At 36.8% G+C, this 24,900-nt stretch overlaps 1 long non-coding RNA gene across 13 annotated transcripts in view; it reads right to left on the bottom strand.

Annotated features, from left to right (window-relative positions):
- Positions 1-24,900, bottom strand: part of LOC110311497 (uncharacterized) — a 463,301-nt gene that overhangs the window by 261,590 nt on the left and 176,811 nt on the right. Inside the window, exons 1-2 of one of the 13 annotated variants that reach the window (XR_015045740.1) lie at positions 10,689-12,030; positions 9,006-9,095 (exon numbers count right to left, since the gene is read on the bottom strand). The exons of 11 other annotated variants lie outside the window; for them this stretch is intronic. This is a non-coding gene — a long non-coding RNA (uncharacterized LOC110311497). Of the gene's footprint in view, positions 1-9,005; positions 9,096-10,688; positions 12,031-24,900 lie in introns of those variants that run through there. One more of the 13 variants, XR_015045738.1, reaches the window with a different exon arrangement.

The following is a 24,900-nucleotide window of genomic DNA, read 5'->3' as shown; positions in this document are numbered from 1 at the left end:
AGAGATCAAGAAAAGGATGCAGCCTACAGCAGACTTTATTTACATGCTGTAATTCTTCTATGAATAATAAATGTATCAAGGACCCAGGCATACTGGCTCACATCAAATCTATAATCCCAGCTCTTGGGAGCTGAGGTTGGAGAATTGCTAAGAGCTTAGTCTCAGTTTAGGCTCTTCTGCCTAGTAAGTCAAAACCAGCACGGATTACCTTGTGAAACCCAGTCTCCATTAAAAGTCAACGTAAAATTAAAAGTAAAAGTAAAAACTAACAAAAGAATATCTGTTTTGATCTCAAGAAACCCCAGTGGCAGTGTGGACAGTACCTCCTTGTTCTGCCTGAGAGCCTTGAAAACCAGGCATGCCATTGGTCCCCCATTTTCAATTACAGAGAACAAGGAGAGCCCCATTCTTTTCAAAGACTGTTCCTAATTGAGATCTGCAGTACAATATAGTTTTCTTTTCTCAAAGTGAGACGCATGTATCCAACATCCTATTCAGCATCTCCGCTTGGAAAAACACAGCACACACCCAACATCAGCCTCATGTTTATTCTCCAAATCTTTTTATTTGAAGATATTTCAGCAATTCTGAGTGATGACCATTCCTTCATTGACTGAATACCCAAACCCTAGAAACCAAGCTTGATTCTTTTTCTGCACTATTCAGTTAAGAAATGTTTTCTTAATAGTTTCCTTCATCATTCGGCAGAGCTTATGTTACCTTTAATTTTTTTCAACAGAGTTTAATCACTTTCTAACAAAAATGTATGATAAACAACTAAATAATTTTAAACTGTGACACATGGGAAAGGGAAGGAAAGAAAAGAAAAGGTAAAGAGAAGGAAGAAGACAGGAGGAGGAAGAGGAGGAGGAGAGCAAACAGGAGGCACCAAAAGATGTAGAAAGAGAGAAAGGAGAAAGTGGGGAAGGGAGGGAGCTCTTGGTGAGATGAGTAGAGGAGCCAAGCATCCACTGATTGCCCCTCATTTATCCCGTGCATCTAAGAAACTCTTCATCACCACCCAGCAGCCAAGGCGACCTGGATCCGATGATGCTAATACAGTGCCCAACATATTTCCATGGACTTAGAATAAGGTCTTAGATCTTGACCAAAGTTCAAAGCCCACAGACAGGTATCTAGATCCATCCTGTTATCATCTACTACCCATACCTGGCTTACTGCACTGAAACCACCATGATCTCTCTCTCTCTCTCTCTCTCTCTCTCTCTCTCTCTCTCTCTCTCTCTCTCTCTCTCTCTCTCTCTCTCTCTCATCTTTGAACTTACCAAATATACCTCATGTCATAGGCTTTGCACCCCCAGTTCTCCATGTTAGTGACACATTTTTCTTCAGCTACCTATTTTATTTTTCATCTTGGCCTTTGAATAAATATCACCTAAGAAGGAAAATCTATCCCTAACATGAAATACAAAAAGCCACAATAACCTTCAGGGTTTAATCCTTCAGCTTGATTCATTTTTCTTCACAGCATATTTGCCTCTTGGCACCTAAGTATACATATAGATTGTTACTGTTATCAATATTTATTAGAGACTGTCTCCTTAAGGGCATACTCATTGACTCAGTTTCATAGCTAATTCCCACGACAGTGTCTATAACATAATGAAGTAATAAAGTTGTATCGACTAAAGAGGCACACAATATACAAGCAAATAAGCAAAGGTGGTGCTTCCAGGTAATGAAAAGTGTCATGAAGCAAATGAAAGAGGAGACAAGATGGCCCATGGCAAGGGTAGTGCCTCATGGGTGATGGACATCTCAGGAAGTGTTCATTAAACTATCAGAAGGGTTGTGTTAGGTAGTAAAGTCCTACATGGAGAGAAACTCATGGAGGGATAAAAGAAGAGCTGCATCTTTGTGAGTGATTTTAGGTTGTTCTAGAAGAAGTGGTGAAAAAAATCAACTGTTAATGCATCCTCTAAGTGAGTCATATTTCATACAGAGGAGGGACAGAATATATTCTAGCCCCTACACCAAACAGACATAGGGTAATATGTGGAAAAATAACATGGAGAAATTCACATTTTGTACAAGGCATGAAACTTTCAGTATCGGCAATCACAGATTAACTGGCTATATTTATCTCTGTCCATAAGCTTTGAGAACAGAATCTGAGGTCATTATTTCTCATTATCGAGAAGAGCTAACTCTCACAGAAAAGTCTTCTCTAAGTGTAGAAGACTGGTTAAGTAGTGAGCCAGGCCTAGCCTCCCCTATACTGTGTCCACTGACAGATACTGTCTTAGACAAAACTGGCCAAAGATTACTTTGAGTTCGCTATGTATTCTGATATACAGAGCTCAGAACCCTCCAGGACAATTGATATAGATTTTGTTCTACAAGCTAGCCTTAAGATTGTCTTTTGACAGGGAGGCCGATCCCAGCATCAACTTTTAAGATACTCTTGGATCCTTGTTTTCCCCAAATAAAGCATAGCTAGTGCTCAGGGCACAAGGAGTGCCTGGAATGTGTGTGTGTGTGTGTGTGTGTGTGTGTGTGTGTCTGTGTGTGTGTGTGTCTGTGTGTCTGTGTGTGTGTGTGTCTGTGTGTCTGTGTCTGTGTGTCTGTGTCTGTGTCTGTGTGTCTGTGTGTGTGTGTGTGTCCCTGAGGGTGTGAACATAAGTTCATGGAGGTGTGTGTACAGAGGTCAAAGGCTGATATTGGGGCTATTCCTCTGTTATTTTTCCCTCTTTTTTTATGCAGTTTCTCACTAAATCTAGAGTACATTCATTTATCCAGGTTGGCTGGTCAATCTAGAGTACATTCATTTATCCAGGTTGGCTGGTCAATCCCATGATCTGATTAAATGCTACTGGTTCCAATAAACCAAATGGAAACCTTTGAATTTCTGCCACTTTTGAAGAAGGAAGAAATATGGAAGAAGTGGAATTACCACTAAGTAAATGAATGAAATTATTTGAGAGGATTGGGAAAATGTAAGTGGAATGAGTCAGTTGTGTCGGCCACAGCTAACACATTGAACTGTGAATGGTAGATATACAATAGATGTCTGTTGAATGAAATACTGAATGAATTAGCAAAGAGAGAATAAAAAATAATAACTATTGTTGGGTGCGGTGCACACACCTTTAATCCTGACACTAAGAAAGCAGAAGCAGTTGGGTCTACAAAGTGAGTCCTATCTGAGATCTAGGAGAGCTAGAGCTATTACATGGAGAAACCCTATCTCAAAAAAAAAAAAAAAAAGAAAAGAAAAAAGAAAATGATGATGATGATGATAACTTAATAACTATTAAGATATTACCTTAATCCTGAGTTTATCAATTTAAGATAGGTAGGCAGGTTTCAATAGAAATTATGTTATTCTTATGGTATGTCGTATTGAAAGTATGAATCTCAAAATGTCTTGCTACCTTATCTCTCTTACATTATTTTATGACATACAGTGTTCTAGTTGATTTAAAACAAAGCACAAACCACTTCTGTAAGAAGTCAGGAACAACGACAGGGATTCCAGTGACTTATCCATGAGGAATAGGATTAGACTGGAAGGGTTTACTCTGATTTGAGAGTAGAGTCAGGGACCAGGTCTCATCTTGATCCTTGGTATGCTAAGTCTGGCCACAGGCCACCAGCACTATTGTCCTCTCTGGATTTATTAGAACTGCAGAATCTCAGACTCCACTCCTGAGTTTTGCTCTCTCACCTCAGTTTTGAACATGAACAGTGTTTCTAGATGAATTTCTAGATGTATTTTTATTCTTTTCAGAGTTGGCAATCCAACTTAGGGCTGGGGTATGCTAGACAAGCACTCTACCACTGTGATGCATCCCACACTTAATGCCTCTTAGGTGAAGAATTAAAATTAATGGTTTAGTTTATATGAAACTATAATTCTGCTGTCCTGTAAGGACACAGACCATGCCAGATACTCCTCCGCATAGTACAACACACACAAGGATATTTATAAAAATCGAAGAGCCGTTGTCTAGAAATGTCTATTATCTAAAGAATAAAGTCTTCTTATAAATGTCAGTCATATTGTCTAACTGTAATTACTATAGTTTAAATAATGTTTTACAAAGAATTCTATGCATCATTAAATAATATTATGATTTATGCCAAGTATATGATGAGAAAAATGTATTAGAAAGGAATAGATTTTAGTAACATGAAATGGTGCTTCAAGAAAAAAAAATCCAGAGAAATAGGCTTTACAAAAACATTAAAACAAATTTGAGCAGTCTTTTGAGAATTAAGGACTATGAATTCAATCATTTAGCTATGGAGAAAAATGAATCCCACAGGGTACATAAAGTAATATAGAAAACAAAATAGTTGTACTCCATTGGTTAAAGGGAGTAATTGAGAAATGCTTACTTTAACATATATTAGCATTATGAAGTCAACATGCATAAATGGGCATGTTCAATATGTGTGTGGAATGGATTTGAAACAGCACAAACAGGAAAGTTGAGTTTTGCTAATTAAGGGGAATAGCTTTTTGAACATAAGTTAATAAAAAAAGCATTAATTACTAGAAGCCAGTACACAGGACTCGTAAACATGGCACACACCTGCCTCATTCCTACATTAAAAGGGAGAAGTGTTTCTTTTCTCTTTCACAGGGAAGGAGGTATTTTGATTTTGAAGTTATAAAAGTTAAGACTAAATGTTTTTTTGGTAGTCCAGAGTAGAGTTTCATGCTCAATTATTATAGCTCTACAGCATCAATATTTCTGTAGATATTTTAAGATTTTTCATATCCCCACCTATTTTTCATTATTTTTCTATCTTAGTAAAAATGAAAATAAGAGAGTAAATATGCTAAAACAACTCTAATGGGATGATAATAAGGCTTATAAATTCACACTGTATATAAAAATATCTCAAGTATGAGTATGCTCATTCAATGCTTGACAGCAAACATATCATCTGAAAAGCTTTCATGTGTAAGTACCATTCACTGAGGCGTTTTCAAACCTGGGCAATGCTTTTTGAACAGAAGAATACTAGGTTTTAAAGCACAGAGAAGATGACTTCCAGTTCTGAAATTGTACAGCATTTGCAATATACCTTTTTTCCTACACACATCACATTTATTTTATGCAGGCATTATTCTTAAACTCAATGAATACTTTAAAATACACACACACACACACACACACACACACACACATAAACATAAACATAAACATACAGTCTTCGTTAAAAGCGTTAGAGGGCTTTATGCCATGGTCAGGGTGGTCTCTTGGGTGAACAGCACAGTTCTGTGGCCTTGAACTTTCAGTTAGCATTTTGTGCAGTCAGCAGTCATCATCCTCAGACAGAAGGGTGATCAGTTTAGCAGAATTAAATGTAATGACTTTAACTATGCCTTTATATTTCCTAAGAACCACCTCTGGAATTTCCTATAAGACTTATTCTTTTTTTTTCCTTCTAAATGTTTTATTTATTTAATATCCATAAAATTAGATTCATTACAGTGATTTTGTGGAATATTAAAAGTTAACACATTCTTTTTTTTAATTGGGTATTTATTTCATTTACATTTCCAATGCTATCCCCAAAGTCCCCCACACGCTCACCCATCCACTCCCCTACCCACCCACTCCCACTTCTTGACCCTGTTGTTCCCCTGTACTGGGGCATATAAAGTTTGCAAGACCAAGGGGCCTCTCTTTCCACTGATGGCTGACTAGGTCATCTTCTGCTGCATATGCAGCTAGAGACACGAGCTCCGGGGTACTGGTTAGTTCATATTGTTGTTCCACCTATAGGATTGCAGATACCTTTAGCTCCTTGGGTACTTTCTCTAGCTCCTCCATTGGGGGCCCTGTGATCTATCCAATAGCTGACTGTGAGCATCCACTTATGCGTTTGCTAGGCCCCGGCATAGCCTCACAAGAGACAGCTCTAAAGTTATGGAATGTTACAGAAGTTGGCCATCCCTCGTGACATGATTGTGACATTTTATCTTGTTTAACTTCTTCCCAGTATTTCATCTTATTTGACCTTCCTTCTGCTTCATTAATTTGCAGGCTTTTAACATAAAGCCTCTCATGAGTTTATATTGACCACAGAAATGGCAGAATATCATATAAATATCTTCAGCTGATTTTTTTTCAAACTACAACAGTCATCCAGTAAGTATTCAAACACTTACCCCCTGCACACACACACACACACACACACACACACACACACACACACACACACACACACACATATACCCCATAGCATCTAAATTGAATTCTGGTACCAATTCTAATTATGCTTAGAGTTCATGTTTGCCTTATGGTGAGTGGAAGGTATCCTTTAAGAATTTCTGCCTCATGAAGCTTATCCCATGTGCTCATGAATATGAGTAGAATCAATTAATTTCTATAATTCTTCTCTTGCTCTTTATTGAAGGCGTCACTGGGGATTCCAGTCTTGTCTCCCCCCACTCTCCTGCTTATCATCACATTTGAGATTGTGATCTCTCTCTCTGATGGATCAACACCTGTGAAGCATTGGTCATACAATCTGGAGAAATCTATGGGATTCTGAGAGGAAACATGGATAATTCTGGGAATACCTAATATCAATGTGCAGATTGATTTCAAGGAAGAAAAGTCTATCCAGTTGGTTTTCTCTAATGCTAGAAGGACACACAAGCTGTCTATGCACCATACCATGAGTTATATAAAAGTCGAAATCATGGGTAAAATCATCTTTAATTCCCAATGGCCACCAATGTTATGTACCTACATCTTCACAGCATATGAGTAGAAGTGCTTAGTGTTCAGAGTGCATATTTTGGGAAGGTAAATTATAGCCACCCTATACATACCCCATGGATATTCACAGTAGTTGCCCAGATACCTTTCAAGACCTGTCATCATGAAACTCAGTGCTCTCCAACTTAAGAACTGAATCCAGTCAGGAGTCTCAGTTCTTTATTAGCTCTCCAGATATCTAATCTTTCCAGACATCCATCCTGAGACATTGGGCTTCTAGCCTATTCCCAGGCATTTAGTATGTAAAAGTCAGTCAAATAACAAAGATGAATTCCACAATTCATAATTATTGAAATGTTGTTTATTTCTAAGAAGTCTAACTTAAGATGCAAATGAGGTGAAAACATGAGATAAAATTCCTAAAATTAAATGATATGCTATAGATAATCACACACTGCTTAAAAAGAGTCATCATTTCAGCTTTCTAAGACAAAAACGTAGTGAGGTGAGGATGGGCTACCCATTTTAAAGGTGTCTGTCTGTTTTTAGAATCTTGTTACCAGATCATTATTGAGTTCTGATTTGACAATTGAATATTGAAAGATATAACTGTTTTCTCTCTTTGTTTTTTGAGAATGTCTCAAACTTTTGATCCTTCTCCCTTGTTCTCCAGATCATATATAGTAAATGTAGGTATGCTCGAGCACACCTGTCCGTTATATTACTGTTGATAGAGGCAGTGTAAAGGGATAAAGATATGTTTATCTACCTAAATAAATAAAAATGCCGGAGTATAAATTCCTGATATAATAGCCAAATACTGAAAGAAAAAAATTACTGTCCAGTATCCCCCATGGCTGTCCATTTTCTATATCTAACATTTATTATTAGATTTAATAGTTTCTAACATCAATGTGTTTGGACTAATTTCCATCATTGTTTCCATGACTTAACTATAGAGAAAAAAACGCAGGGAAGGATTCAGGTTACAGTATTAAAATATCCAAACACATGCTATCCTAGCACTGGTATTCCTGACACAGATAACATTTCTGTTTCACCTAGTCTCAAGATAAAGAAAATCCTGCTAGTGAGAGTGAGTGTAATAGGATGCTGGTACAAATTGTACTTTATATTTACTCTAATTCAACTTTGGCTGATCCTGAAATTAGGTGGATCATCTTATAAAAAGTTGATTGCCTGCTATATGCCCTTCTTAGAGGCATACTATATACATTGATATTTTAAATGTCACAAAAGCTGTGTACCTAAGAAATCAATGTTTAGATATGAAATCTATATAATTTGCATCACCCGTCTTACATTTATGTTCCTCCTTTCCTCCTTAAAATGCATACAAATGACAGTGAGAATGAATAGTATTTGAGTTCACTATGGAAGAAACTGTACCATGTACTTCTGTTATGAATGATAGTAATCTCTTACTATTGACAAAAGTATACAGTTTTATATAAAAGTCATGACAGTTTAAAACTATAAACACTCAACTTTGGATGATTCTGCACTTTCAGTCTTGGGAGACATTGATTGAGCACATGCTATGTTCCAGACATTGTCACACAGTGAGGCAACAAAAAGTTCTGATGTCTTTAATTTTGTGGATACATGTTACATAGTATATGATTTGTTTTTGAACAACATTGTGACAAGGTTATCATAATAATTACTCTAAACTTCACTTTAAAGAAATATATCCAGTCAGAATACCTTGTGATATTCTGGGTATTTGTGATAACTGTATAGAGTATAGATACTAATCATCAATTTAATACCTCAGATAAGAGAGAATTTTTATGGAAAAGGGCTATTAGTTTTTCTTAAATGTTCACTATTAAATATTCTCATGTATACATTAAGACATCAATGTGACAGTAATTTATAAACTCTCATATTTACTTTGAGAATGTTTCCAAGTGTTTGTGGATTCCTTTATTTAAGTTACTATAGCTTATGTTTACATATAAATACTCATAAGAAATAAATACATTTTTGAAAATATAAGAGCAAGACTAAGCTAAGGATTAACTTGAGGGATAAAGAGATCTCACTATGAGTCTCCCACCAGAAACTATGCAATAGCCTCTTTATCATTAGCCACAGCCCACAGACCTTAATAAGTTTTTCTAATACAAAATATCTGGCTATTGAACTTTTTGACCTTTGGCAGGAAGTACGCTCGGTTGCTGCTTCAGAGTTTCTCTGATGTTGAAATACCTCAACATTTTTTTTCCTGTCACATAAAGAAACTACACTGTGGTCGCATTAAGGTAATATACTTACTGTTTTTACTAGTGTGTGGATGATTACTATATGAAAATAGTAATATTGAAATGCAAAGTTCAAATGTTCGTGTCTTATCCCAGGTATTTTCTCAACATAAAAAAAAAAGAAAAAAATAAGATGAATCTCAACCTATTCAGAGAAAGCAGCTAGCACACATATATTTACCCATGAACTCATATCCACCTAGCTCAAAACAAGAACCAAATTAGAGACACACACCAGTTAACACTTCTCCTGATTTCTCCATGAACAGAATAAGACTGTCAGAATCCTGGGAGTTGGTTGTTGAAAGCTTCAAAAGAATGCTTTGTGGGAGGGAGTGTTTGAAATGAATTTTTAAATTCGAGTCCGCGTGGTGCTCCATTATAGCTTGCCCACAGCAGTCTGTGTATTTCTTACCACATCAGATGCTGAGAACCTGTTCTTTAGGAGGGACACAATCATTTCCGCTGGCACACTGAATTCAAAACGCTCTTCTACAGAAATAAATCTGAAGATGCCAGTGTGCATCACCATTTGGACCACTATCTCCTTCTCCATTGCCCTATTTTTATTTTACGGCTCAAAGCATAGATGGCACGACATATCTACAGCCCATAACTGGAAAATGGCAAACCCTGACCTCTTTCAACACTGAACTGTGGTAGGAAGAATGTGTAGTCTGTGTTAGTATGTGTGTGTCTGTGTTTTGTGTGGCTACTGCGGCTCTTGCTAAGGATACAGAATCGACCACATTTCATGTTCGTTAAATGTTGGTCCAGAGCTGCTGGCGTGTCCTTAAGTCCATATGTTAGCTACACATTTCAAAGAAAGGAAAACTTAACATCTGCACCCACAGAATGACTGAAGCAAGACAGAGAGAGTGAAATACGAGCGAAGACCAGAATAATAAGAACAGAACAATTGTCAGACGCTGTGAGTTTGCTATGGATTCGAATTGTCTGTGAGCACATTTGTAAAGACAGGGGAATCCTTTCACTCTTAAAATACCAACACTGTACTACGGAAGTTTCTGCCCAAGCCTAGGAGGTTTTCCAATGGGATATAGCCACAGAAATGAATATAAAAATGAGAAAATATTGCTTATAACATCAGAGGAAAATAAAGTCAGAGAGACATTCAGAAAAATATCCATCCAGGTTACAGTCTGGCAGAGAGAGAGAGAGGAGAGGGGAGAGAGAGAGAGAGAGAGAGAGAGAGAGAGAGAGAGAGAGAGAGAGAGAGAGAGAGAGAGAGAAGAAATCTTTTACAATAAGATACATTATAAAGCTTCACTAACAATAGGCTTTCTGGTCCTGCCCTGGGACATGCGTGCCTTGACCCTTGACCTTTGATCACATAAAACTAAAGAAATTAAGAGCATGTTTGTCATTGCTGTCGGCATTATACACATCTACTTTTTGTCCAAATTGCTATAAGAAAAAAATTCTATTTCAAAACAGCCCAAGTCTTGTTCTTAAGTCATGTGACTCGTTTCCTCTCCCCCACCCCCTGCCAGCCATGTGCTCCGTATCATTTTACTCTGAAATAACTCTGCGATTTCAGCTGAACCTGCCTTCTCTTACAATGCACAGCACACCCCACAAGGGAGCCTGAGAACAGACTCTCTTGAAAAGCGAGGTTCTCATAGTTGGCCTGTAACCATGGAAGCAGATGCTGTTTTCTTCTTACCCTGCTTACCTCTTTGCAGCCTCGAGCTGCTCCCTATTGTTAAAAGGGGGTACGCCTCGATTCTTCTTCATCATGACCGAACTTGCCTCTTCTTCAAAGGGCATGATGCTGCAGGTCATTGGTCTAGACTGTTTGCACGGTCCAGAGAGCAGCCTTGATGTAACCCTTGCTCCGTCTGAACCACACCACCAGCCGTGCAGCTGCAGACTGGAGGGGGACATTGGAGATCTGTATTTGAAAAGAAGTCTGTCTGATTTTGCCATTGTGCCTTTTCACTCATCGATCGAATGAATATCGAACCTTCTGTCGTTGCATGTGTGAAATAGATAGCTTAGCCAGCACTTTTGTGCCCAACCTGTGCTGTGGGCCAAAAGGTTTTCATTTTAGTCTCAAGTTGTTGTTTTTTTTTTTTCTTCATTCTTTCTTCATACTTGATGAATTTTGTGTTGGCTTAAATTATTTGTATGCCTTTATCCAGCTGTTCTGGAGACTGCCTGGGATACTGTACCAGCAGGGATTTTGTTTTGCTGTGAAAAAGGAACTTTTTTTGCTCTCCTGTCCTCTGTTTGTTTCCCTTTGTAGCTGTCTTAAGGTCTTTTTTGTAGCTTTGTAGGTAGAAGTGTGCTAACTTTTACTACACCCTATAAAGCCGAGCATCTAAGTTGTCCTTTTACGGGGACGACTTGATGGTGTCTGTTATTTAACAGGCTTAAATCCAGAAAGGTGAACTTGAGCCTCTCAAGGTGATTTCAGTGATTTGTAAGAGTAAGTAAACCGGATAAACACATTGATTTTTAAACTGAATGAAGGTGTCTGCTAAACTCTATCTGCAAGTAATTTGTTTTCTTTGCTTTCTCCTTCTTTAAACATCAGCAAAAATATTATTTGGAACCGTTGGAATATACTTAAAAGCCCATAACTTATTTTGTGCTTAGGAAAGTACAAATGACAAATAGAATCATTATGATTTAATATATTAAAGTAAATATCATTGATAATATCTGTCTCCGGGCACAATTTAACTAAAAAGTAACTAGAAGGTTTTTGCATTTCATTTTTTTAAATGTAACTAAAATTTCCTTGCTGCTCACCAACAGCTGATGTTAATGGTAGATGAGACTTATGCCACCTGCTCATTCCCGAATGCCCAATTTCACCGTGGCCTTGTGAAACTGGGTAACTTCAGGATGTCTTGGGTGCATCTCCCCAGCATGGTGATTTGAAAGCACTGTCTGTGAGTGTCATCAGGAGTGGTTGGGTTGGATTTGAAGAAATGAGTACTTCATACTTAAAGGCATACATATTTTCTCTAATTGCCAAAGGCAAGGGGGAGGTCCATGGTGGAATAAAAAGGGTTATTGTGACAGATGAAATATAATTCACAATGAGCATTCTTTTTATCTAGGCTGAAGTACCACAGGATTACTTACAAGCTGAATTTTGTGGCAGAACGTATAAACTCATATTAAAAGAAGCTAGAATGAAAAGCAGTAAGCCTGTTACTCTTTGGCCCCGGGAGTGTTTATTTTGAATATGTCTGTCTTGGGATTGTATTCTGTTCCTCCTAACATAAAGATACACTGGCGAGAAGAGGGACTAGGCAGAAAGGGTGGAAAGGAAGAAATTTAAAAGCAATCAAAGCTGCTTCTTCCCTCTACCAATGAAGAAAGAGGAGTTAGAGGGATTTTTATACTCTTTGGGATGCACATGCAACAATCAGATTTTTGAGCACACGTTTATTTTTGGCTGCAAAAGTAGGTAACTATTATTTTATAAACTTACTATACCTTAGATAATATTTTTCCTTCCTTTAAAGTTCCTAGGGTCAAATGATTTACTAGGGTGTTTTGTTTTGTTCTGGTTTTTTTGTTTTGTTTTGTTTTGTTACCATTCTGGTTAGCATTCTGTGAGGGTTTTTAATACAGATACATGTTTGACCAGATATTTTCTTTCCTTTAGCTTCTTTGTTCTAGCTTAAATGAAAATAGTTTCATTTGACCTCTGTACATTTTATTTCTAGATGCAAATAAATGCTTTCCTTTCTATTTGTACAAAGGTCAGTTTTTAAATTAACTGAGAAGCAAATGATGTACTTTATAAATATTCAGGCACCATAAAAAAAAAAACCTCAGAATATAAACCCATCTGCAATTAATTTTTAAGCAGTGAGTCTGGGTTTATCTATTCCTGGAAATCACATGCTTTGTATTTTCCATCCTTTTTCTAAGTTAACCGAAGTAACTGCCCTGTGTTAAGGGAAAGCTATGAGGTTCTGCCTGCCCGCTAGTCATCTTCTGCTGGAAACCAGGCTGCCCTCTCTCTCTTAAGCTCTGATGGACTATCTCTTGTTTTACAGTTACCCATAACATGCATGTGTGTACATTACTGTGTACAGGTGCGAGTGTGTGCATGCTTCTTAATTGAGGTCTTTTCAATTTACCAGATAAATTCCTTATTGTAAACACTGCAGTGAATAATCCAAATGCAGTGAGTTCACTTACATGTTGGCTGAGTGAAGGGAGCGAAGGCATAAGTGCCACAGTCCTCACATGTGTCTGTTCTATATTTTTTTTTCCTTACAGCACAATAGTGTTGATATTTTGATAAATAAAACATGCAGCTCACATTAACTACAAAGGCTTTGTTCCTCTGTGCTGACGTTTTAGCAAAAACTTTAGTATATTTTCATGCCATATCAATAAGCAATAAGTCTCTTTGGTCTTGATATTTGATATTTTACAGATGTTTACCATGGCTTCCAATATCTGATTTCCCTTTCTCCTTGTGATTTGTCACTTACGATTAAAACATATGATTACTGTGCTACTGCAGAAAAACTAAGCAGTCATACAATTACCACCCATGGGCTGACTAAAATAACCACCTTCTACTGACATTCTTAAACAGATAATGAATTAATATGTATGTTGAAGAAATGTTTTTAATGTCTAGCTTTGAATGTTCTTATTAGTATAAATAAAAAGAAAACAGGGTAAGCTTACCCAGGGAAAGCCTACATGCAGTTTCATCTGCTTTGTTATCTATAACATCACATATATTCAGAGATTTGTGTTCCTTCATGTCCCTCCTAGAAATAGAGGAACAGCCTCTGCAAAAAACCTTTGAATTTGGTAAAATATTGTGTTTCTTCCATTACTTGCTGGTGAGTGCATTTTATATCATTTCTCAGCTATAGTTTTGCAATTTGCCATGTGAATGGGTGAGGCAATCCTTTAAAGGAAACAAGAAAGAATGAAAGAAAATTCTCTTTTTAGATGAAGTAGGAGCAGTTATTTCACGGATGGAGTTCATAGCACACAGTTCTAGAAGAATATTTTATTTTACTCCTGGCTAGAGATAGTATCAAACACAGCATGTTCATTATCATATACAAAAGGAACACCCATTCGCTCCTAGTGAGTATTGTAAAATGTGGGGTAAAGACAATATGTACCCGCAGATATTTTCATTTTATTATTACATGGCAGCTTTTTAAAATGACATGATCCATATTGGAATTTATGTCTTCTTAGTGTTTTCTTTAATTATCCTGATTTTATAATTAACATTAAGCATAATGCTAAAAATTAATAAGCATAGAGCTCACTATGTTCTTTTTTTCACAAGTAATATTTGCAGAGTTAACATCTATTCTAAGAATTCATCTGCAGTGTTTCAAGGCAGAACATTTCTCACTCTGCCTGTCTTCTTCCCCTCTCTCCCTTTCTCTCTCTCTCTCTCTCTCTCTCTCTCTCTCTCTCTCTCTCTCTCTCTCTCTCTCTCTCTCTCTCTCTCTCTCTGGAAAAACATTTTGCCATAAACTTCTGCACCAATAGCTAGGGAAGACTCACCAGCAGTCACAGTTCAGGAAGCTCCTTGTGAACAGAGGGGGGTAAAAAAACCCTGCAGACTTTGATTTTGTAAGACAAGTTGGCTAGGAGTCAAAATTGCCACATGTGGTGTGAAAAAATGCCACCCTGGTGTGAACAAAAGGTTTAAAATGGAGTCAAGAAGCAAGCAGGCTCCATGTCTAAGCTTTTCCTGGGAATTGTCTGCCACAACCTGCAGGGTAATCTAGTGGGCTGGGAAGAATAGAAAAAGCTTGAAGCTCCGACTCAGAAACACCAGGAGTCAAATGTGTCCCTTGGTTTTTGTTTTTTGGGGTGGTTTTTTTTTTTTTTTTGGTTTGGTTTTATCTCTTTGTCGTTTCCAAATTTTATGTGTTGCATTTTGTTTTTATTTTGTTTTGTTTTGTCTCATTTAGGCATCATTACACTAAAGTGTTTTACCCAAACATAAAACAAATCCAAAAGAGTCACAGAATGTGTGAGAAACAACTGCTCCTTACAGAGGGATTGTTGGGGTTGGGTGTTTGTTGTTGTTGTTGTTGTTTGTAAGTTCTTTTAATCTTCCATTCCTCCATTCATAACAAAAACATGCTTTCAAATTAAACTCTTTGTATTGTTTCCTCAAGTTTTATTATAGAAGGGTATGTAGGACACAGGCTTTCAAAGTCCAAACTGATAGCATATATATATATATATATATATATATATATATATATATATATACACATATATGTGTGTGTATGGTGTATGTGTAATATTTGTGTGTGTTTATCTTCTAAATTATCAAGAAAAGATGAAGGAAACATACTGTGCGAGTTATTACAAACAAATATTTCATTATTCAGTAAAGGAGACAATGATTCTAAATCCAGCAGAAATGCCTGTTCATAAAAACTATGAACACAATGGTGAAAACATAGTGATGCTGTGTGTTTTCTAGTATTTCATGTTGTATTTTACCAACAAAATATCTTAGTCATAAAAAAGTCAGTAAATCCAAAGTTTAAAAATGTCATAGGCTTAAATCACTAAAATAGCATTCAAACTTACAGATGTTAAGGCAGATACTACTGTTTCAAAATTCATGCTAATATTTTAGTATATTCATAAAGACCCTAGTTTAAGAATGCCAGTTACATGAGAAATTATGCAAAGGTTTTAAGCAAAGAAATACTTCTTGGGTGACTATGATCTAATTGATACAAAAATGGTAACCAGAGAAATCATTAAAGACTATTTTAAAAATTTAAACTTCAAACCGTCTTCATTACATGTGCATGTTGTCTTTCCTAAGATTTGGGTCTAAATCCAGCAAGTCACACTGGTTATGAATGTAGATCAAGACAGGAATGCTTTTCTATTTACTCTTTGTGAGCCTGGGTAGAAATCAATCTATTACTTTCATTACAACCACACAATCAATTCCACTTAAAGCGTAATACAACAGCCAAGTCCAAGGACAATATGGATCCTTGGGAAAATCTCATACCATTTAGAAGACTGCACTTGATACAGCTCTCAATAAATTATTTTCTTTCTAATTAACATGCATGTTCACTCTAAGAAAGCATGCCTAAAATGACATAAAATATCAGATCTCACAAAAACTTAAGAGTAGATTTATCATTGAAGTCTCAGTTAAAAGAGAACCATCCCCTTGAAACAGTACGAACCGAGAGCAGAATTCTCTTTCTGGATTCACTCTTATATCAGGAGAATATGATTTTACATTGAATAGAATGTATAAAGGAACATTTAAACACACCCCAAAAAACCTACCTAGAAATTAACAAAGGAAATCTTAGAGCAAATACTGCTTCATGCTGTTATCAAAATTGACTTTATTCTGAGTATTCAGTTCTTCCCTCAAAATTATGAATATTGCTGCATCTGTGAGCTGTGTTTATGTGCAAATCATCTCAGCAAACAAAAGAAACACACCCACTGTGCCTTTCATTTACACAAAACAGAAGCGTCATGTCAGATGATTCTAAAATATGAAAATTAGTGTCAACTTCACATGTAAATTATTGAAATACAAAATAAACAACAGTGTACCAACCTAATAATTGAATACACAAAAAACTCCTTTTGTTACTTGGTTCCAGAAAGACGTATAACTAACAAAGTAAGCATATATATATATATATATATATATATATGCATATACATATACTTATTATATATACATATTACATATACATATTATATAGTGTGTGTGTATGGTATAACATATACAGTATAAATACAGATATAAAATATGTACATGTGTATATGCAATATATATTATACCATATATATGGCATATAAAGTAATGTTTTGATATGTGAATATACTACTTGATGACTTAAGTTAGTTAATTGATTCATTACCTTGCATACTTAACATGTCCTGTGGTAACTACATTCATCACACAGTGCCTCAGCAATTTTCAAACCTATGCCACCTCATAATTACCTATAGTCACCATGCTTTAATACAATGCTCATGGATATGCTATCCTGATACTGTTTCCCTTGGACCAGCTTCTCCCATCATCCCACACCCTTATTTTATAAATGGACATATCTTCTTATTTTCACATTAGCTAATTCAGCTAGCATTGCATCTTCGATTTTCTCAAATGTTTGGCAAATAGTTTCAAATCTATTTAAATTGACAGCTTACCCAGGTTCAATGTTAGAAATATATTTGCTATTTCTTAAAAAAAAATTTTATTAAATATTTTTTTTATCTACATTTCAAATGTTATTCCCTTTCCTGGTTTCCCCTCCAAAAACCCCATACCCCATCCCCCCTACCACATCTCCCCTCCCCCTCCTCACCAACCCACCCACTCCCACTTCCCTGTCCTGGCATTACATTTCTTATATTACATGGTATTCACCTTTTCTGTATAAGAAGGATAATATACATGTACAACAAACTCTTTGGAAAGACTTTCCTGAAAACAGAGTATTGAGAATTATCTGTACAACAAAGTATAATTCTTTATGTTGTTTCAAAATTTCATCATTTCTTCAAAAATATTTGGAGGCTTTCACACAGTCACCATTCAGAAATGTTTTTGCTCAAACTATTATTAAGGAAACCTTTCTCTTGCAAAAAGGTAACTGATTTTTTTTCTTCAAGTGTAGCATATAATTGATACTAATAAGAAGTTATGTCCAAGTCTTCTCTGGTACTCTCAATGGTGATGACCAAATAGGTGTCTATTTGCTCTTTCTTGCATATGAGAGCATTGGTTAATTTCAGAGCTTGCAAATGTATTCTTGGCCATATGCCAAGAATAGGGCCAGAATTCCTTTCCCCAATAAATTCCCCAGAACCAAATCTCTCACATCCTTTAACAGTTCCTTTATATAAACCATCCACTTACACCTCTCTAATAATCTCTCTTCTAATCTCTTGGTTCCAGGTTTCCCATTGAGAGGTATCACAAACACAGATTTGTTCCCATCATGCTTTACATCCTGGTGTGTTTCCTCAGAGGAAATGTTGATATGAGGACATTGGAGATAAATAAAAATAAGCCTCTAACATTGATGTATATGATATGAGGGTGTAGGGTAGAGTCATGTTAGAGTAAACACTAGTGTGAGCTCTTCATCATAGAACACTTAAAATTCAAAGTGAATTTAAACATAAAAGAGAGGTGGGACACACTTTAAGGATTACACACTAAAGAGCATGGTAAAAGAACTCAGGTCATGATTTCAATGCATTGATTTTTTTTTGTTGTTCTTTGCTTTGTGCATTTGTGCACACATATGTACAATGAGCACATATTCCATAGCAAGTATGTGCTAGTCAGAGGGCAACTTGTAGGTAATGGTTCCTTCCACCTGGTGGAACCCACAGACTGAAATCAAGCCATCAGCCTTGAGGGCAAGAAGCTTTACCTATAGATCCATGTGGCAAACCATCCTTAAATAATCTCAACCCAGAACATCATTGTTAAACTTGCATCCCTGTCAGGGGTCTTAACATTTTTCCCTATTTCTAGGTTCTGTATTCAAGCCCATCGCATGTCTTCTGAGAAGAAAGAAAAACTTCCCCAAAGTTCATGGCTGAAACCATCTTCACATCCTAACCATATTGCTCTGGAAGAACAGGGTTTCCAAAGAAAGGCCAAAGACCAACAGCTGTATTTCCTTGGTTTCTTCATTTTTGTTTAATGTTTGATAAAGTTAGGGTAGAATGCTATTTACCTTTGAAAGTTCAACTTATCCATAAACATTCGGTTCATATATCTAAGAATAAAACTGAAGGGGTTTGCAACCCCATAGGAAAAACAATACCAACTAACCAGAGCTCCCAGTGTCTAAACCACCAACCAAGGAGCACACATGGAGAGACCCATGGTTCCAGCCATATATGTAGCAGAGGATGGCCTTGTTGGGTATCAATGGGAGGAGATGCCCTTGGTCCCATGAAGGCTCTATGCCCCAATATAGGGAAATGTCAGGTTGGGGAGGCAGAGTGGGTGAGTGGGTAGGGACACATAGAAGCAGGGGGAGGGGGGATGGTTTGGAGGTTTTGGGGGGTGTCAGAAATTCGGAAAGTGGATAACATTTGAAATGTAAATAAATAAAACTCCCAATTAAAAAAAAAATCTATGTTCTCTCTGTTGAAGAGACTTTTAAAGAAATATAATAAAATATTACTTTCTATTGAAAGCATTGATTATTATTAAAATAATTTGTTAGATTTAATTAATTTTCAAAAAGTAACTATTTGAGAACTATATAGTGAAATAGTAAAACTTTATGAATAAAAATGCACATCATAAAAATAAAGCATCTAGGGTATTCTAGGTTTCTGGGCTAATATCCACTTATCAGTGATGCATATTAAGTGACTTCTTTTGAAATTGGGTTACCTCACTCAGGATGATATCCTCTGGATACATCCATTTGCCTAATTTCATAAATTCATTGTTTTTAATAGCTGAGTAGTACTCCATTGTGTAATTGTACCACATTTTCTGTATCCATTCCTCTGTTGAGGAACATCTGGGTTAATTTGCAAAACACAAGAAAATCAAGAAGACAGAAGACCAACGCGTAGATACTTCATTCCTCCCTAGAATAGGGAACAAAATGCCCATGGAAGGAGTTACAGAGACAAAGTTTGGAGCTAAGACAAAAGGATGGACCATCCAGAGACTGCCCCATCCAGAGGTCCATCCCATAATCAGCCACCAAACACAGACACTATTGCATATGCCAGTAAGATTTTGCTGAAGGGACCCAGATATATATAGCTGTCTCTTGTGAGGCTATGCCAGTGCCTGGCAAATACAGAAGTGGATGCTCACAGTCAGCTATTGGATGGAACACAGGGCCCCCAATGGAGGAGCTATAGAAAGTACCCAAGGATCTGAAGATGTCTGCAACCCTATAGGAGGAACAATATGAACTAACAAGTACCCCCAGAGCTCATGTCTCTAGCTGCATATCTAGCAGAAGATGGCCTAGTTGGCCATCATTGGGAAGAGAGGCCCCTTGGTCTAGCAAACTTTATATGCCCCAGTACAGAGGAATGCCAGGGCCAAGAAGTGGGAGTGAGTGGGTAGGGAAGCAGGGTGGGGGGAGGGTGTAGGAGACTTTTGGGATAGCATTTGAAATGTAAATGAAGAAAATATCTAATAAAAATTAAAAAAATAAAGCATCTAAACTACATGTGTGTATGATGTGTGTTATGTTGGCATTGGTACTCAGCTTTTATTGGTTTCATCTCTAAAAGAAACCCTATCTATAAGCAAGACTGTATCCTAATTTAAAAAATAATGTGTTAATGTGACCTTAGAAGAAGAAAACAAATCTCTTAATTAATATTTCTGTAAAGTACATTTTCTAGTCAAACTATGGCAAGAACCCCTACTGGGATTATACTTTTCACTTTCCATTTATAATTTAGAAATAAAAAGCAGAGCTACAAAATTTCTAATCTCATGATCCCAAGCTTACAAGAGCTTGAGTTTCGACTCACTTACTTAACATGGTATAGAAGTGATATGTGCTCAGTACAAGCAGTTTAACTCTCATGGTGAATGATACTACTATCATGAGCCAGGGGTACACAAGATCTTGCTATGTTCAGGTCAGCCATGTGACCATGACGGCTGACAACCTCTATATTCTGCAAGCCCTGCTCATCCATATTTAGCTAAAATCAAAGATGAAAAATAGGAAACATGAGGGCATTTCTAAAGGGCATTATTTATTTCCCAGACTCATACCAGCAACAGAAAAGAAACCAGGATCGACCTCAGCATTTTATCACTTGACTAGCATGTATAAGGCCTTGAGTTTGAACTGTGACATTTTGTTACAAAAAGTGGTTATATATCATTTGAAAAATTAATATGAGATATTAAACTGTCAGCTCACTTGGCATAGAAACCACTTAGTAGAGGCCTGCTTTCAACAAGGCCTTTCTGAAGGATTCATAAAATGAAATATATTGGCAATGTTTATGTAAGGACTTCTTTTGTTTTAAATCCACCCATTCAAATACCATCATTTTTATGGCCCTATGATATCCTTGGTTTTAGGAAAATTTATTCACTTAAAAATACTTGATAGAAATCTATTAGCAATGCTCTAGTGGGTAGACATATAGTCATTAAAAAAAATCATTAGAAGGTTGTCTGCTGTGGTGGATGGTTACAAGAGTGAGAAAGAGGAAGCAGTACTCCAGATAATGTTCTCAGATGGCAGAATGGGAACAAAGTTTGAAAACCTCAGAAGTGTCCAGCCATGTAAACAGCATACAGTTTTAAGCCAGAAGGAAGAGCCTGTGGCAGAGTCCCTGGGTAGAGGAGAGCTCTGTGTATTAAGAGCAAGAAGAGACCAGCATAATTAGGCAAACTGAAGGGTGGGGAGGTTAGTGGGAATTACCTTCATGCCACTCAAGTATCTACAGTTACAAAGAAAGGTGTGACCTTATCTTCAGGGGGATAGATATCTATGAAGTCACAGTCTGTTATGTAGCCTGAGATGATGAACCTGTTTGTAACCCATGTAGACTATCCACTGTAACTAGTATGTTACACAATGGTTCCTAACACTATCCAAAGAAATCAGAGTTTGAACTTCACTTAAATAAAATGTGAAGATCTGGGATATGTGTTTATGATTTTTGCTTTTGGAGTCTGAAGATTTTGGATGCTATGACCATAATCATAGAATAGAACATCTTTCAACCCTAATCAGAGAAGTCTTTTGCAGTAGATGACAAAAAAACAACGCCAGAGAATAAGAGCCCAAAGAATACGGAGCCCTAAATCTACAGCACACCTTCATCCCAAAGCCTCAGGGATCAAATGGAGCGAGGGGAGGAGGAGGAAAGTTTAAAAGAAGCAGAAGCTCTGAATGTTTATAATAGTTATGTTTCTGGACACAGCCTAGAACTTCGTTACTCTGGTGCCAATCCCAAAGTGCTGAAGAGGATACCCTATGTTTCATTTCTTTAGCCCCTAAAATGACCTCAGTTCTTCGTTCTATTTCTATAACCTTTCTGAACATGAGGGCGGCACATTACTCAAGGAAGAAGGGGGTGTCTTCTGTGTTCTCACAACATTGCATTAGTCTTAGCATACTGCTTAGGAAAGCCTTTGACTCAGTTTTGAGTATTGAAAAAGGGAGAAAGCAGCCTTCCAAATCCACTATGACTATAAAAGAGTAAAACTGTTTGAATTGTTTGGTGACTTTTTCCATAGACCACTAGAATGGTATATGGTTATCTCTCTAAAAAAAAAAAAAATAGGACTGGTAATTAAAACCAACTTCACTTTGCCTTTGGAATTCTTCAAAGTGTTATGTGAATAAGGTTCGAATTTTGAAGGCACTCTGAAGTGATTCATGTGTTACTGGCTTAACCCTCACTGTGATAAAAGCAGCTAAAAAAAATCGTGGTGGCATTGAGAGTTTCTTGTGGGATCCTCCCTAAATGCAGGCTTCATATCTGACCACCTCTTCTTTTCTCTTGTGTTCCCATCCTGAAGTCATTGGCAGGAATGGCCTCAATAGACATCTAAACACTGGAACTATCCAATCTTGAACACTGGGACTCTAAAACTTTACACTGAAACTTTACTCTATCTCAGGATATTGTCATAAGACCAGAAAACAGACTAATAGAGTAGTTAAAGCGGGACTTGAGTAAATCCAAGCAAACACATGGACAAATGGACTCATCATGGCTGGAACATGGTTTGCATGTATGTGTCCATGAGCTGGAATCCTGATCTCAGGTGTGATGATGTTGTAGAAGCTTCAGTAGAGGAAGCATAGTAGAGGTAGGACATGTTGGGAGCACTCTCTGAAGAGATCAGTATGGTGGAAGGACTTCATGTCTTAATTACTTTCTCACTGACATGATAAAATACCCAAGAGAAGCAGCATAAGAGGTAAGTAATCTGGATCACTTTTTGGCATTTTCCATCCATCCTGTTGTGGAAGACATTCTGGTGGGGACTTAAGATATGACTTGTTTTGTCTCAACAGACAGGAAGCAGAGATCTCAAACAAAATGCAAGGTGTGTTGCAACATCCAAGGCTAACCCTAACAATCATTTCTTCTCCCCAGACTCACTTCCTAGGGTTCCATCACCTCCCCAAAGGGAACACAGCTGAGGAGAAACATGCCCAGACACATGGGCTACAGAGAATGCTTCACATTCGAATCCTGGCAGGTCATTTAGTTCTCAAAGGTAAGAATTGCTTCAAAAACATGACACTGCACTGCTGAGTCGCATCTACTTCCTTTCCCTCCATGTGATTCTTCCTTCTGCTTCTCCAACAGGCTCATACCAGGATGCCAGGTACCAGTAAAGGCAGACACCCCATTCCCCCTTACAAGCATCACAAATGAGCCAACCTGATCTTAAGCTTTCATCCACACAAATTATCAACACAATATGCCTATTTTTATTCATTTTTTTTACCCTCAATTATTTTGTTATAGCCACAGACAATGAACAAATACAGGCCTGATATATCTATCTATAAATACCAGTGACAAGCTTTTTTTTTTCTTTAACTGTCATGTTCTTTGGAAATCTTACTTTTATTTAATTATATTTAGCTACTTGTACTGAAATATATCAAGCAAACCTATGATTGTTTTTTCTTAGAAACAGTGATAATCTATATACTAATTTTTTTTAAAAAATGTTCACATGAGGTTTATTTAAAGGAATTGTTTAGGTGATAATTATCTATAAGCACTCATTAAAATCAATATATAGTATTTATTTTGATTTTGTAAGTTGTAAGGGTCAAATACTAGTATGAGTATCAAGACTGTCTATTCTATTGAGAAGAAGGAAATTTGACCAGCTTACAAATATATGTACCTACTTGTCTGAGACAACGTTCTTCCTTCTCTTTACTTCCTCTTCCTCCTCCTCCTCCTCCTCCTCCTCCTCCTCCTCCTCCTCCTCCTCCTCCTCCTCCTCCTCCTCCTCCTCTTCTTCTTCTTCTTCTTCTTCTTCTTCTTCTTCTTCTTCTTCTTCTTCTTCTTCTTCTTCTCCTCTGTCTGTCTGTCTGTCTGTCTGTCTGTCTGTCTCTCTCTCTCTCTCTCTTTCCTCTTTCTCTCTCTCTCTCTCCTTCTCATCCTCTCCATCTCCTGCCCCTCCTTTTTCTTTCTCGATTGGGAATGCCTCACGAAGGTCATTTTATTAGAGTTAATTCTTAAGGATTTTATCACTGCTGAGTAAATGAAAAATACAATTTTGTGGCATTTCTAAAAGAGTCCTATAAAACACTTGGATTCCACCAAAGTACAATCTCCATTTTGGATTAATGTAAAAGAGTGAGATTTTCTCTTTATAAAGTCTTTTGAATGGAAACAAGAAACAAGGAAGAATTTAAGATAGAAGAAGTGAGTCAAAGTACAAATTTCTATATTATAAGATGATCAGAAACATCAAAACTATTTCCTCTGTCACTGTTGAAATTACAATGTCCTCAATTCTATGTCCATAAACAACTTGTTGAGATATTTCCACTCTGATTTTCACACTTTTGAGTCAATCTGTTACAAGTCAGTTCTATAGTATTTTAGCTATGCTTGGGGCTCATGATCAAAGTGGCTCAGTGCTTAAGCAATCCACCTAGATACCCAAAGAGATGATATTATAGTTTTTGATAGCTACACACAAAATAACAAAATTCCATATTTTTAATTATCTTGTTAGTCATGAGAGAAAAAGGTTGCCACAAAAATCAGTTGATCTGCTTCCTATAATTGAATAATTAAATTTATGCATTTTGAAACCCCAAACTACAGTCTGTCTCTGGAAGTTCAATCTTCATTGACAGATTTTTACTAAGGCTTAAATATGCACATATTATTCTATAAAT

The sequence above is a fragment of the Mus caroli genome, unplaced genomic scaffold (assembly GCF_978045245.1).
Source record: "Mus caroli unplaced genomic scaffold, Mus_caroli_1 scaffold_17, whole genome shotgun sequence".
In the NCBI taxonomy this organism is placed as follows: Eukaryota; Metazoa; Chordata; class Mammalia; order Rodentia; family Muridae; genus Mus; species Mus caroli.
This window is presented reverse-complemented; position numbering and strand designations above follow the sequence as displayed.